This window comes from Puntigrus tetrazona, chromosome 14 (assembly GCF_018831695.1).
Source record: "Puntigrus tetrazona isolate hp1 chromosome 14, ASM1883169v1, whole genome shotgun sequence".
In the NCBI taxonomy this organism is placed as follows: domain Eukaryota; kingdom Metazoa; phylum Chordata; class Actinopteri; order Cypriniformes; family Cyprinidae; genus Puntigrus; species Puntigrus tetrazona.
In genome coordinates this window covers 24,961,831-24,976,565 of record NC_056712.1, presented here as the reverse complement: position 1 = coordinate 24,976,565, position 14,735 = coordinate 24,961,831, and positions in this window count along the sequence as shown.

Genomic DNA, 14,735 nt, shown 5'->3' with positions numbered 1-14,735 from the left:
GTTAATAATAAGATGATAGAATTGGCAACTTTTTTGGTAAAAACCATTTTAGGGTGCTCTTTTCACAATTTTCACAAAAGCTAACATGCTAAAACTAGCTGCAACATAATTTCTCTTGATTAAAAAACTGTGAATGTAAAATCATTGCCATTGGCCATGATATGATCCTTTATATATTAATATGTTCATATTTGAACATTAAATGGCTGAGTACGTAGTGTATACTGCAGTCATGCAATGCATATAATTTAAGGCACAGATTCAGATTTTTTTTTTTTTGCAACCGCTTTAGCTGTTCCCTGCCCTCTGTATCGCTATGGCAACTGTAACTATAGCCCGCTCAGATGTTCATAAAGCGAGGAGTGGAATTTCACTCACGGCTGTGCGGGTGTAGAGTTGATGGACGTGTGCGGAGCAGATGAGGTTGGATGTAACTGACTGATTGATTTACAGTTGCTGGAGTGATGTGTGACACTGAAGGATGTGGGCCTCAGATGTGATCCTAAAGAAGCTGACCCTAAGGACTGAGGTTCTCTCCATGGTTTATGAGGCTGTTAACTCTTACTCGGTATTCCCCAAACTAGAGCTCTATATGTGACCCCACAGGTAATAACATATAGAATTTAGCCATTAGCCTACTGCTTTTTTATTGATCTTTTACTGAAGTGTGAAGGTGGAGTGACTGATGTTGGATTATTTGCAATTCTATGAAATGGAATTTTTTGTATTAATTTTTGGCAAAATTACATGCTATGTTTTTGTCTTATTTGCCAGGTTTTGAGATAATTTCATATAGTGGTAGTTACATTTCTTGATGTTATTTATTTTTAAAATCTCATTTTACTAAAAATATTCTTATTAACAGTTATGTAATTTATTAGCTAAACAGTTTTTTACTGTAACACACTCTATTCTTATTTGAATTCCAAACATTATTTATAGTGCGCTGTGTGGATGCTTGTTTGCTGTGCAGTTGTGATGTGCGTCTGTGCGTATGGAGGTAGGTGGAGAGGCATTCTCCAAACAACATTCTGGATGTCACACAATGTTGACTTACAGTACCGCATTTGCAAAAAAGGAAATGAGTTTGACAGTTTGACTGCTTGTTTGATCTTAGCCTCGCTGACGTGTCAACAGCTGCACACAAACACACACACACACACACACAAACACACACTTTCTTCTGAGCTCGTCACTATCAAGGTCGAAACAGTTTCACACACATGCAGTAATCTTTGATCAGACAAAAAACAACATACAAGCCCTCTTGACTTTCCATCTCTTAAACAACTTTCACTACGTTCAGCATAAAAGTTGGGTTTTAAATGACGAAGAGCAATTCCAATTCAGTTACAAAAAAGGAGTACAAGAACTTATAATGAATATTTCATGTTATGCATTCTTTTTCACCATAATGGACAATAATTACAATGCTTTTCAAAATGGCAACGTCTTCAAAATGTAGTCAACATAAAACAGGAAGAAAGATACAGAAAGTTTTCTTTTTTGTTGCCCGCATTGTTGTGGTAGACCAAAAAAAAATGTGCAATTCAGTAAATCCTCTAGCTGTCATTCCCATTCAAATCCCAGTCCAGCATCCCGCGTGATGTGTCCACTTCAAGACCAATCTCATGAAGTGAAAGGGAGCCAGTTCTTAAATTCAGACTTTTTCCAACCCTGCAAAGAGTAAATAAATACTCTTGAGTGCTTTATTGAACAGAACTTCCACGCATGCTTGGAGAACCCCAGAGAGACGTGCCACACGCGTGGATTTGAGATCTTCCTGTCAGGCTTTCCTTAGATTTATTAAGGGCAGGAGATAGGCGAGCTGTGTAGATCTGCCATTCTTAATCTCATCAGAACAGGAGAATTCTTGCCAGCAGCTGGGAAAAAAATGCAATCATAAGCCATATTTCAGCACTGCTCGTTCTTCTTCTGCTTCTTAGAAAGCAGGATGAAACCATCCCTGAGATGGATGTTTAATAAAACCATGCTATAAACCTTTACACGTCTGCATATGATAAATGTACGAGATAAGGGCAAATAGCATATTAATCTTAAGTGATGCACGTACGTTCATGTTCCTGTGATTGGAATTTGACTGCAGATCTGGTTAAATATCAAGACTGAAATTGTTTTAATACGGTAATCTGAACTTTGTAAGGTTGGGCAAATTTACTTAGACATTAAATAAAAGAATAAAAAGTAAGTAATGCAGTTCATGCACAATATCACTGTATACGTCAAAATTAAGCTTTTGGAAAAAACCTAAACTCAAGTAAATTTTGATTTGTGGGTTGTGGGAACTGCATATAAATGTTCTTGACAATTTAATGGAAGTTATAGTTCAATATGAGCCGCTTCATTATGTATGCGTTCTTACATTTACCGTGCTTATGTGCCCTAACTATGGCAGCTGCATTTTTTGACTATTCTTTTGAAGATGACTCAATTTCAGGCAGGAGTGATATATTCAGTATGCAAAGTAGAACTTCAAAGTGCCACCTTGCGATTGGATGTATTTGTTTAGTGCGTTTCTATGTCACCTCAGGCCTAACTCACCCAATTCACACATCCTAAAATTGTCGGATAGCTGCTACAATCTCCTGAACGCGCCATAAAGCTTTCACAAGGCTCCCGCTGTCACAATTTACAGGTTCACCTAAAGAACCCATACCACTGGTTTTGTTAATACGCTGTGAGAAGAACGTCAACGATGTATCATCCCACATATGTGCAGCTTCACATAAAAAGTCTATAACTGTTAGACGGAGTGTGGGGTTTTGAAATGCGTTCTCTTTTACAGTGCTGATGGTGTCAAGGTCTCAATGTCTGACGGGGTTCTGAGTGACACGAGTGACAGGGCTGGAATGGGCTATGAGGTCTGATAGAGGTACGATTCCATTTCTATTGTCGCCGTTGTGCCCGCAGCAATTCCAGCATTGTGTGTATCCTCCACAGTCACCTCTCTCCCCCTCCCGCTCTTCTCTCCTTGACATGTTCCTTCCCCCCCCCCACATCTAATTTAAAAATGGCTGGTCAGCACAGACCTGACCTCTCCATTACATAACTCATAATTGACTTCCTAGAGAATTTAAGTCATTTAAGTGTCTCTTTCCCAAATCAGCAGGTTAGCAGGCAGGTCTCAGGGAATCTGAGGCTGTGAACCAGTGTAGGTGTCTCTCTGTGTACGTGAAAAGCCTTTAATGCAATTTTCTCTGCTTGCAAATTGACATATCTTCGCAGTGACGACTATATCCTGAAGTTATGCTTGTTGTAATCTTCATAAGCGTGCATTTTCTGGAGAGGTGAATATCAGACTTCAAAGAAATGTAGATGACTGTGTGTGCTTCCAAAATAGGCGACTTTTCCAGCTGCGAAAACCTGCCGCAGACCCGCACTGATTGGCTTTGTGGGTTGGCCAGGTATGATGGGCTTAGACAGGCTTATTTAGGATAATCTGTGACATTGCATGAGGGAATCGTCCTCACATGTTGGCAATCCAGACAGCCTGCACTCCTTCTAGCATACCAATCAGTGGCTTGAAAGGCTCTTGGTTTACAGTCCTTATGCGAATCACTGAAATTGTTCATCAGGGTGGTTAGGTTATTGTATACTATAATAAAATCTGTAATAAAAATGATAAATGATAACAATGTTGATATTTTTTCAGTATTACATGTGATGATGTTGAAGTTCATAAGTATTCTGCTTTTGCTATAGTCACTTAATCAGGGTGGGAATTTCATTGAAATATGATAATCATTAAATGATATAATTATTTATCATTTTTGAGATCCAGATTCCAGACGCCCCATTTTTTTGCATCCTGGCATCACAGTGTGTTTTAACCTGATTTCCACTTCAGCAAGGTGACAAAAGATGCACAGGATCTCACAACCAACTGACAGAGGGTTTTTTTTTTTATTCACAGAATACAGCAATGAATTAATCAACACCCACTGCAGAGCATCTCTGTGAATAAATCTCTCTTAATTGGGGATATTTTACTTTTGGAAATGCATATGCCATTCTCTATACCCCTGGTGCCTTATGGTGATGATGAGAATATGATAAACCTACAGAGTGAATAGGGATTTCAATTAGGAAACAGATAATAATCTCCAGAGCCTGTCCTTTTTTCTTTTTTTACACTTTACTATGATTGGGATTCTGAAGTCATTATTCTACCACTAATAGGATGGAAAAGGCATTACCTGGATTTGCACTTTAAATTACTTGCATTGTAACCCTGAAAGCATGTAATATGTTATCGAAATCAGATTAAAAAAATTAATTGTCTTGATTGTCGGGAATCACACCTTCTCTTTTTAATGGATTTTCTGCTCTTTATATTTAGAGAATTACCAATGGGAGTGCATCTGTTTGTGCAGTTATAATTGCATAACGATCACAGAGTGGACACTGCAAATGAAGAGACCTTTTTCTTGACAGGACAATGGGGTGTCGGCCAGCCCAGGTGCATGTAAATGAAAGGGGCATCTAGCTGGAGAGTGGTGCGATGGAGAAGTAAAATGGGGTCTGACAGTGACAGATGGGGTGTGTCTCCAGCTATCGGCTCGGGCCCCGCCTCTACGCCACGTCGCACTGCCCTTTGAAGGGTGCCAGAAAGATGTGCCCTATAACTCAACAACAGATTGGGGCATAAGTGGACGGAGTGGGAGAGCTGGCCGCTGCTGATAAAGCCTCGTCCTTGAGAGGTGAGTAAGGGACAGGGAAAGGTGAGGAGGGGACAGACATTCAACTTGGACATGTACCAGCAGCTCTGAGGATTAATTCAACATGCACCTGCAATCCCATAATTCCCAGAGCTCATCATGATGAGAGAGTTCTCCATTCACATGTGCCAGCAATTTAAATTAGCGCTGAACAGAAATCTTAATGAAGATCAAGAAATAAAGTAGAACTGAATATCCTAAATTTATTTACCCTGATAAACCTGTTACACCCTACAAACACACACACACACACACACACACACACAGTATATGTGGTACCCATTTGATGAGCAAAATAACTCCTAATGGTACATATTAGCATGCAATGTGTAATATTATAAAAGTGTTACTGAATATGTCAATAACTGACTGAAATGTGCAGACATGCAGGTAATTGTCCATAACATTTTCAATCACTTCAGGCAGCTCACTTTTTAGGTATATTTTTACCTCCAACCTACAGGCCTTTTCAGTTTCCATTTTTATGTCTTCCCATTGTTTGATGGATGATGTTGGGCTGTCATGTTTCTTTTGTTCTATAGAGGAAAATCAGCTCTATTGGGGCCAAAAAGAGACCTGGGAATTGTGTGTAAATGAATTCCATCAATACTCATTATGCGCAGGACAAAATAACAAAAGGATTCACTGGTTTAGCTCCACTTCTCAACAAGAGGGACATTTTACATATGTAGGCTTATAAAACTTCTGTCTGGGATTATCTTTTTGTTTCTCGTTGCTCTCCTCATATGTCATAACATCTATAGTGTACTGGTAGCTAACTGCTCATACTGTAGATCAGTTTAAATGGCTCACACTTCTCAAACTACCAGCTCTACCATCTGTTTTTTTTTTTTATTTGTATCTGGTGTGAGCCTTATAATATCAGCTTTTCTTGAGACAGATTGGACAGAGATAAGGACTATTGTTGTGCAACCAGCTGCCTGAAGCTGAGAACATCAGGACTCAGGACTGGATGTCTAACAGGTCATCAACTTCACTTCATTCATTGACTCTCTGAATGAATTCTTTAGGGGGCATCTTAATAGATTAATTAAATCTCTTTGTCTCTCAGTCTCCCAGTCAAAGCATGTAATCATTTTAACTAGATATAAGTAGATAAACTTTTTTTTAGATTTTAAAAAGCCTTCGAGTTTAAAGGCCTATAAGCCTTTCAGACCATAGGTAGGCTGACAGAAATTTGTTGTTTAACGTCTATTGTTGTAGTACTTAAACATAAAAACACCATCATGACAGATTTTTATATTCATTGAAAAAAGAGAGACAAATTGTGTCAACTTTGTTTCTTTCTATACACATAAAGTCGCAGTTTTATTATTTGTTAGATTTTCATCTTTTTCTGAAGGGCAAACATTGATTTTCCTGTCTAGTGGAGAAAGATGTGCTTTGTCTTTGCCAGACATGCAGTGAAAACAATGAGTTATGTATCAGTTTATGTAAGCAATTTATTACAAGCACTGTTTTTTGAGAAAATCATTTTGCTATTTTGGTTATTATCTATGAAGCTGAAATGGTCGACAGGAATTAGGACGCAACGGATCCATTACCGTAAGCATTCCTCTGGAGTGAAGCAGACCGATATAATGATCGTTGTAATAGAAGTGCTTAAATAAATATAACAATAAAGAGAATCAGTATACAGCAGATACTGTAACTTTCCTTTGGAGAAGTTTATTTTTAAGTTAATTCTACAGAGAGAATTAGTGAACTTTTTATTACAGATCAGGATGTAAAAAATAGGTGGAATTACACATGCAATACTGGCCGATAATGATAAATGAATACAAACAAATCTCCAGTACGGTGAAAATATATCACCCATCCCTCGTCATAGCTTTTGTTTTGCTCCTCTGTAATTGTTGCACTCTACAATTCAATGCAGGCATGTAAACACTCAAATCCCTCCAATACTTTCTCAGCCTAAGTTAGAGCTCTTGATTTCCCATAAGGGCTCATCTTGAATGGTTTGAGAACATGTCCCTTTAATTAGCACAACTCTAATATCCATGGAAGATCTACAGCATAACGTTCTTTCTACAACTTTTTCTGAGGTTTTGAGAAAAAAGTAACTTGCTAATCGATAGGTGTACAACATCTCAGATCCAGTTAGATAAAGATTTAATCTTATCTTACGCAGAGGGAGCCCAACTTCAGTGACGTACAATGTGTTCTGCCGTCAGATCCAAAAGACACCTTCACATATACTGAGAAGGTGTCAAAAAATACCAGGATGCAGCACATGATTAATACGGTGTGAATTAGTGCAGATATCACTGTCTTTACTGTGTCTGAGTGCTGGAAGTGTGGTCTGCTGCAAGTGTAATGCTAGTCCATGTGTTTAATATTCTGTAGAGTGAATCACATTTTGAGGAAACCAAATCTGGAGGGGTCAATTTTAGATGTGATGATAAATATTCTATGTCTCCTTGCTTAGGATGCTTTGCACCATCTCTACATGAATGTGAGACAGGTTGCAGTTATATGCTGTGCAGAATGTTGGTGTATTCCTCAAAACGTCAATGGCTTTGCAAGTCCAAGGGGATGATTGAAGTACGCAAGTTTGTGACGTCATGCTATCATAGCAACGTAACTCAGTTCTTTTTTTAGAAACAGAACACTGCTTGTTAGCAACGTAGAACATACAAATCAAACACAAGAAAAAACATAATCAAAGGAGAACATATTGTAAAGATGCATCTGATGGTAAATGTGTAGAGAATTACATAATGCACCATTCACCACACTTTCTGGCAGTAAAAATATAAAAACAATCTTTATCTTTGTAGTTAACACAAAAATAAAGATTCTGTCTTTATTTACTCATCCTCATGCTATTTATAATGCATGATTTTATTTTCTAAAGCATGAAAGGGGAAAGTTTTGAAGAATTTCTAGGTCTTTTCTATGCAATTACTCTGAAACTTTAAAGGTTTCGGACAAAGCACCTTAAGTATTATACAACTTTTGCTCTGTATTCCAAGTCTTTTAAAACCACAATAATTTTGGATGATAATCGTGAATGCTTGATTTAAAAATAGTTCTTCAAACAAACCTCTTGTTTTTTACAGAAGAAAGAAAATCAGTTTGGAATGACATGTGGGTGAATAAATAAAAAATGTAAAAAAATATATATAAATTAAAAATAGAAAAGTAAAGTAAAAAAGAAAAGATAAATTCTTAAGAAAAAAAAAATATGCATTATAAAATTATTATTAGGGTCTCCCAAGGCAAACAGGTCTTAGGTGACAAGCCAGACAAAGAGTGGGTTGGGAGGATGTCTTTCACTGTCATTTGTTCCTACGGGCCGAATGGCAGTGCAGAGTACTACGCCTTCTTAGGGTCTCTGAGAAGGGTGCTGGAAAGTGCTCCGACCGGGGGCTCTAGGTAATGCTAGTGACACCTGGAGGGGCGTGATTGGGAGGAACAGCCTCCTGATATGAACCAGTGGTGTTCTGTTGTTGAATTTCTGTGCTAGTCACGGTCTGTCCAAAATGAACACCATGTTCAAGCAAAAGGCTGTCCACCAGTACACGTGGCACCAGGTCGAGGTCGATGATTGACTTTGTGGTTGTTTCACCTGATCTCCGGCCGCATGTCTTGGACCCTCAGGTAATGAAAGGGGCGGAGCTGTCAACTGATCACCACCTGGGAAGAAATCGAACCGACTCGGCAGGCCCAAACGTACTTTGAGGGTCTGTTGGGAACGTTTGGCAGAGACCCCTGTCAGGGAGGTTTTCAACTCCTGCCTCCGGCAGAGCTTTGACCAGATCCTGAGGGAGGCCGCAGACATTGAGTCGGAGTGGACTATGTTCTCTACCTCCATTGTCGACGTGGCCGCCCATAGCTGTGGCCATAAAGTCTGCAGTGCCTGTCGTGGCAGCAACCCCCAAACCTGGTGGTGGACAGGGATGTCATCAAGCTGAAGAAGGAGTCCTATCGGGCCTGGTTGGCTTGCGGGGTGGAGCTGATAGTTACTGGTGGGCCAAGCGGACTGTGGCCCAGGTGGTTGTGGAGGCAAAAACTCGGGTCTAGGAGGAGTTTGTTGAGGCAATGGAAAAGGACTATTGGACATCCTCGGTTCTGGCAAACCGTCTGACGCCTCAGGAGGGGGAAGCAGTGCCCTGCCAACACTATATACAGTGCGGGTGGGAATCAGCTGACTTCGACTGGGGACATTGTTGGGCGGTGGAAGGAATGCTTCAATCCCGCCAACGCATCTTCCACTGAGGAGGCAGAGGCCGGGGACCCAAGTCTATGCCAGGGTAAGTCTATGCCAGGGTACTGGAGAGGAGAATTTGTCTGATAGTTGAACCTTGGATCCAGGAGGAACAATGCAGCTTTCATCCTGGTTGTGGAACACTGGACCAACTCTACCCTTTTCAGGGTACTGGAGGGTTCCTGGGAGTTTGCCCAACCAGTCCACATTTGCTTTGTGGATGAGGACAAGGCATTCGAACAGGTCCCTCGCGATGTCGTGTGGGAGGAGCATAGTTCGCATTGCCGGCAGTAAGTCAGACTTGTTCCCAGTGCATGTTGGACTCCGGCAGGACTGCCCTTTGTCACCGGTCCTTTTCATTATTTTTATGGACAGGAATTCTAGGCGCAGACGGGGGCCAGAGGGGGTCTGGTTTGGTGACCACAGGATATTGTCTCTGCTTTTTGCAGATAATGGTGTACTGTTGGCTGCATCTAGCCAGGACCTACAGCGGGCACTGGGGTGGATTGCAGTCGCAGCTGGGATAAAAATCAGCCCCACAAGTCTGAGGCCATGGTTCTCAGTAAGGGAACACCTAGGACATGCTGGAGAGGATTTTTTTTTCATACTAACTGGAAAAATACTAATTAAGAAAACATTTGTAGCAATACAAAGTAACTGGTTTGGTTCTGGGCAATTTTTGGTTGCTTGTATAATAGCTTGTTGGTATTTTACCATCTGCGAGAACAGGACAACACATTTTCACAGCTAATACTGTGAGAGATTTTTTTTTGTCAGTAGTGACTGTAACAAGAAGTAGAATACTTCCACATTTGGCCTATTTCTGTCCTTACAAGTGCTACGAACTGAGTTCTTCCTTGTGTGCTCCTGGCAATAAAGTCACTAACAAAAACCGAGGAGTGAAGTGGCTGACATTAATTAAGTTTAATTGTATCTTGGTCCTCTGCCATTTATCTGCTTTAGAAGCACAAACTACAGTCAGTCAGCTGTAGGAAGAAAACTCACTGTTTCCATCATTTAAATGAATTAATCAGACATTAAAAGCTCAACTGTCTCTGCATATTTGAAGCTTTTTGACATCTCACTTTGGTATATTTTTCTTAGAAGGCCCTTGAATGCAGCAGTGGGAAAATATGGGGGTAAAAAAAAGGACATCGTTTGGAATGTTTTAATCATCAGCTCTGTGTTTGTGTTGAAAATCCCTATGGCGGCCTTGCTTTTTATACATCAAATGCTTATCTTTTGCTTTTCTGAGTGTTGGAAATGTTTTGCACTTCCTAATTAGGCTTTTTCTCAGTTCAACAGAGCTGCAATAGACCCTTTTACGCTGCTAGTTTAATGCCTTTTTAAGGCTTTGTTAAAGGTCAGTACAGTATGTTCTTCAGTGACTATTATACTGTATAAATACAATTTATTTATCCTTCATACTTCTTTAGATCCTTTTGGTAAGTTATCCTGCCTTTTGAAATGCTCTTCTGATGTACATATCCTTTCAACATTCTTAAAAGCATAGTTCTGCTTATTTATTTATTTATTTTTTAAATAAATAGGGTCTATTGTTGTTTTAGACCAGTGGTTAAAATTATATATTTAGTTAAATTCAGAAAAATGCTGGTTTGAATTCAATTAACCTTCAATGTTTGGACAAAAAGCATAAATAATGACAAAATTCTCATTTTGGATTATCCCCCCTAATACTGTTTGCCAAGACCCTCTCTGTAGATTGTGAAATGCTATTCGTACCTCGTATTGTGCATTTATAAGAGCATGTAATATTGTACTGTATGTTGCATATCCTTAATCTAATCATGTTTTCTAGGACTTCCTCAAATCTGCCCACCTTTTTATTCCATGACTAGAAAAGCGTTTATATCCTTGCTCCAGAGCAAAGCGAACATATGATACAGGATTACTGGAGAGAGTGTCCCTCGGCCCTCGTTCTCAATCTCATTACAGAGGAATGGAGGAGAGTCTCTCCCCAGGGAGTTGAGGTGATGAGGTTCAGAAGAGAGAGGAGGAACTCTGACCCGTGATCCATACCTGTGACAGTATGATGAATAAGTCTGCTCTGCCTTTAGCTCAATGCTAATGGATCTCCAAACAACGGTTTTTGCATGTTTACAAATGCATTTTCTATGCAACAAGCTCTCAATTATGTCAAACAAAACATTAATGACAGGTTACTTCTGTTTAAATAATGAAAACATAACTGAGTTGCAAATTCAATACAGTCTGCCTACTTTCACACATAATATTTAAGTTTGAAAGCTTGTGTTTCATGCCAGGTGTATTTAACTGAGGTCGTAAGGAACAGTATGTTTACAGCCACTAATCTTCATTAATCCAAACAGATCCAGATTATGAACATATATGAACTATTAATTTTGCAGTCTCATTCACGTTCACCACCTTGAATTCGTAAGATTCTATATGATGTTTTTTGTCAAATTTGAGTTATTCGCATATTTTCACAAACTTTTTTACATTATGTGAACTTTTTTTTGTAAGATATGTACATTTTGACCTTTTTTTTTTTAAAGAAAACAATATGGATTATATCTATAGAAGTATATAGAACGCAACATTTTTGAAGCTCAATTTCAATTTCTCAAAACTGCTCAGAATGCTGATAGAACTTTATAATCCCAAGGCGGCAAATTCGTTTGCATTACATTATCTAAATTAAACTTCTTGTAAATTGCTAACCTGACTCCCAGATTATCTCCGGCTTTGCACCAGCAATCCAACCAATGAACAGAGGGCGGGCTGGGAGTCGTGACGTAGACACTAAGCGCCGAATTTAAGATAGTTAGTTTAGGTTAGGGAAATCTAAAACGACAGTGGGATGCTATTCACTCTGTCCAAACTAGCACTATGTTTAACCCACCTCTCTGACACTGCTCCACGATAGCAGGACTATGGCCTTCCTCATCCTTTTTATAGTGCTTTTATAGGTGTTTCAGAGGGTATATCGGTCTCTTTTATCTGTCAAGCTCAAACTGGCACCCTTTTGACAGGACAGTCTATCCTTTCTTTTCTAGTCTTTGGATATTTCCATGTCATGCTGTAATCTTGCAATTAAGTTGCAACATTTCCGACAGACTCAAAATAAACGAAGAGCTGTGTTAACAGAACTAATCCTAACTTAACTAATCCAAATATTTTCTTGTTTGTCTCTACTGTCAAATGTTAGTTTTAATGCACTAATTGTACCGTGGTTGCGTAGATTTATAATCTGCAAAAGTCATTCACAGCCATCTTCAGTCTTGTATTTTGCTCTATGGTTTTGTTTTCGCCTGTGTTTTGAGTTTGAGGTCAAAACTTCAGACAAGAATGTAAATGCTTCAGACGAGAAAGTAAATGCTTGTCAATTATGACCATCCAGACTCCAGAAGTAGCAGAGTTTGTTATTACCAAGTAAACAGAAAACAGGTAGAGTTCTATGTTTGCACATTTCTACTGATCACGGCTGTAGTAATTAATAAAAAATAAAAATCTAATTGTTAAGAAGAACGTTATAGCGTGCCATATCTTGACACATGTAATTGTGAAGTATTTTTGCATTTTTAAAGAGCTAGGTGCAGTTTCCGTATTGATCGCAAAAGTGTGACAGATTGTAGTTATCTGCTGCACGTCTCATGTTTAAAAGTATATTTAAAAGGTTTTTTTTAATCAATGGTTTATGTAGTGCAGGAATGAATTCTGCCTCAGAATGATAACAGACTGGTGATTGTAAAAGAGTACAATAATTACATCCTCACTGTCTTGCCTGGAATCAACTTCAGAGGTGTTGCTGGCTGCGCTGAGGGAGAAGAGGAAATCGATAACCTGGCCCTGCGCACTTCTTTTGGCTTATTTTAGAAACTCAGAGCACAGGTGTTAATTAGTGAGTCGATTGTGTAATTAATCAACGCCGGAGCCTCAGAAGGCTGAGACAGGTAGCAGCTCTCTCGTGTGAGATAAGCTGCAGTTTATGTGTGAGTACATGTATATGTGGGTGAGGAAGAAACATTGTAGGGAATGTGAGAGTCAAGGTCTTATCCGTTCTCTTTAGCACACTTTAGAGGCGTTAAATACATCTGTTGCTGTGTGGGTGGGGGAATGAGGTGTAGTGTGTTGGGTGCTGGTAGCTTCTGCTTTACTGGTATGATCCATCACGGACGGATGGTCCATTAGGTGCCAGATATAATAATGTTACTTTAAATCTTACAATGTGCCTTAAAACCCCAATTTTGACTTCTGTGAATCTCCCAAATGTGACTTCAAATCTTAAAATGTTAACTTTAAGGGCCAGATTTACTAAATAGGTAATATTATTGTGAAATTCCATAAAAGTGTAGATGGGAGTGGAAAATATTTACTGACAATGCACACATTAAATGCATAGATACAGCCAGATAATTTCCATAATGACCAGCACAATCTACCAAGACGAGCTCAAATTAGTGCCTGCTTTAAGATGTGCTTTTTCTGGACGTTAAACAATGGTTCAAATATCAGCAATCTGACGAGCTCAAATATTAGTAAATCGCATTGCATGGTTCATTTTAATACTGTCCTCCCATAAATTTTGCATTTGAAAGGGAAGCTCCTACAAATGCATATTCAAGGTCAGGTGCAAAAATAACTGTTTCCAAAACCTCTTCAGTGCTAATTCTTCACTGCACATCTTTAGTAATTCCTGAAAATTATATCCCGATGCCAAAATACTGTTTGTGCTGGCACAACCTATTAGTAAATCTGTCCCTTAAAGGAACACTCCACTTTTTTTTTTTAAATAGGATTATTCACTGACTCCTCCAGAGTTAAAATGTTAAGTTTTACTTTTTTTTTTAATCCATTCAGCAGATCTCGGGGTCTGGCATCTTAGCAGTGCATTTTTTTTTTTAATTTTCAGTCAGGCTTAGTACACAATGTATCTACAAAAGAGTCAGGTTTTAATTAGGAAAAATATTGAAACTCTTTAGTCATTTTAAAACAAGATGCTTCTGGTCTAATCCGATTCAGTGATCAATGCTAAGATATGCTAAAAGGGCTGGACCCAGAGATCGACTAAATAGATTCAAAAATGGTAAAAACTCAACTTTTTAACTCCTGTAGTATTTAAAAAAAGGGGAGTGATCCTTTAATCTCCAACATGACTTAATGTCTCATAATATGACTATAAATCTCACAATGACCTAATGTCTTATAATCTGTTTTTATAATCTGATAATGTATAAGGAAGGCGTTTTATCTTATTTACTCTGATACTAATAGTTTTACAAATACTTTTATCCCCTTGCAACACCTTTTCTTTTCTGTAATTAATTTGTTATCACCAATTTGATGTATTTGTTTAATCGCCAACACATGCCTTTGTACTAAAATGTATATTATCAACGTTAAATGAAGCCTTTTAGTAATTACATGCTAAATTGTTCTTCAGGGTAATTGAGCGGTAATGACGACCCATTTCTCAGGGTTACAAAAGCCCTGCTTGACTGAATGCTCTCTGAGGATTAATAAGGCCTTCAAGACTGCTGTCACCCCTCAGCAATCAATGGTCATATTTCATAGTCTCCCATTTCAGTGATATATGACCTTTATGTCCACCTTTATGTGGAATGTACCACAGTGAACTACAGACACAGTATTAGGGGTGACGTGACTGACATTCTCGCTTGAAATAGACTAGGTCAACAGTAGTTTTACCTGTTCGTATTAATAACTGTATGTGGGAAGGGGGTTAAAAATGTAGACTGGGGAATGGTTACAACAAG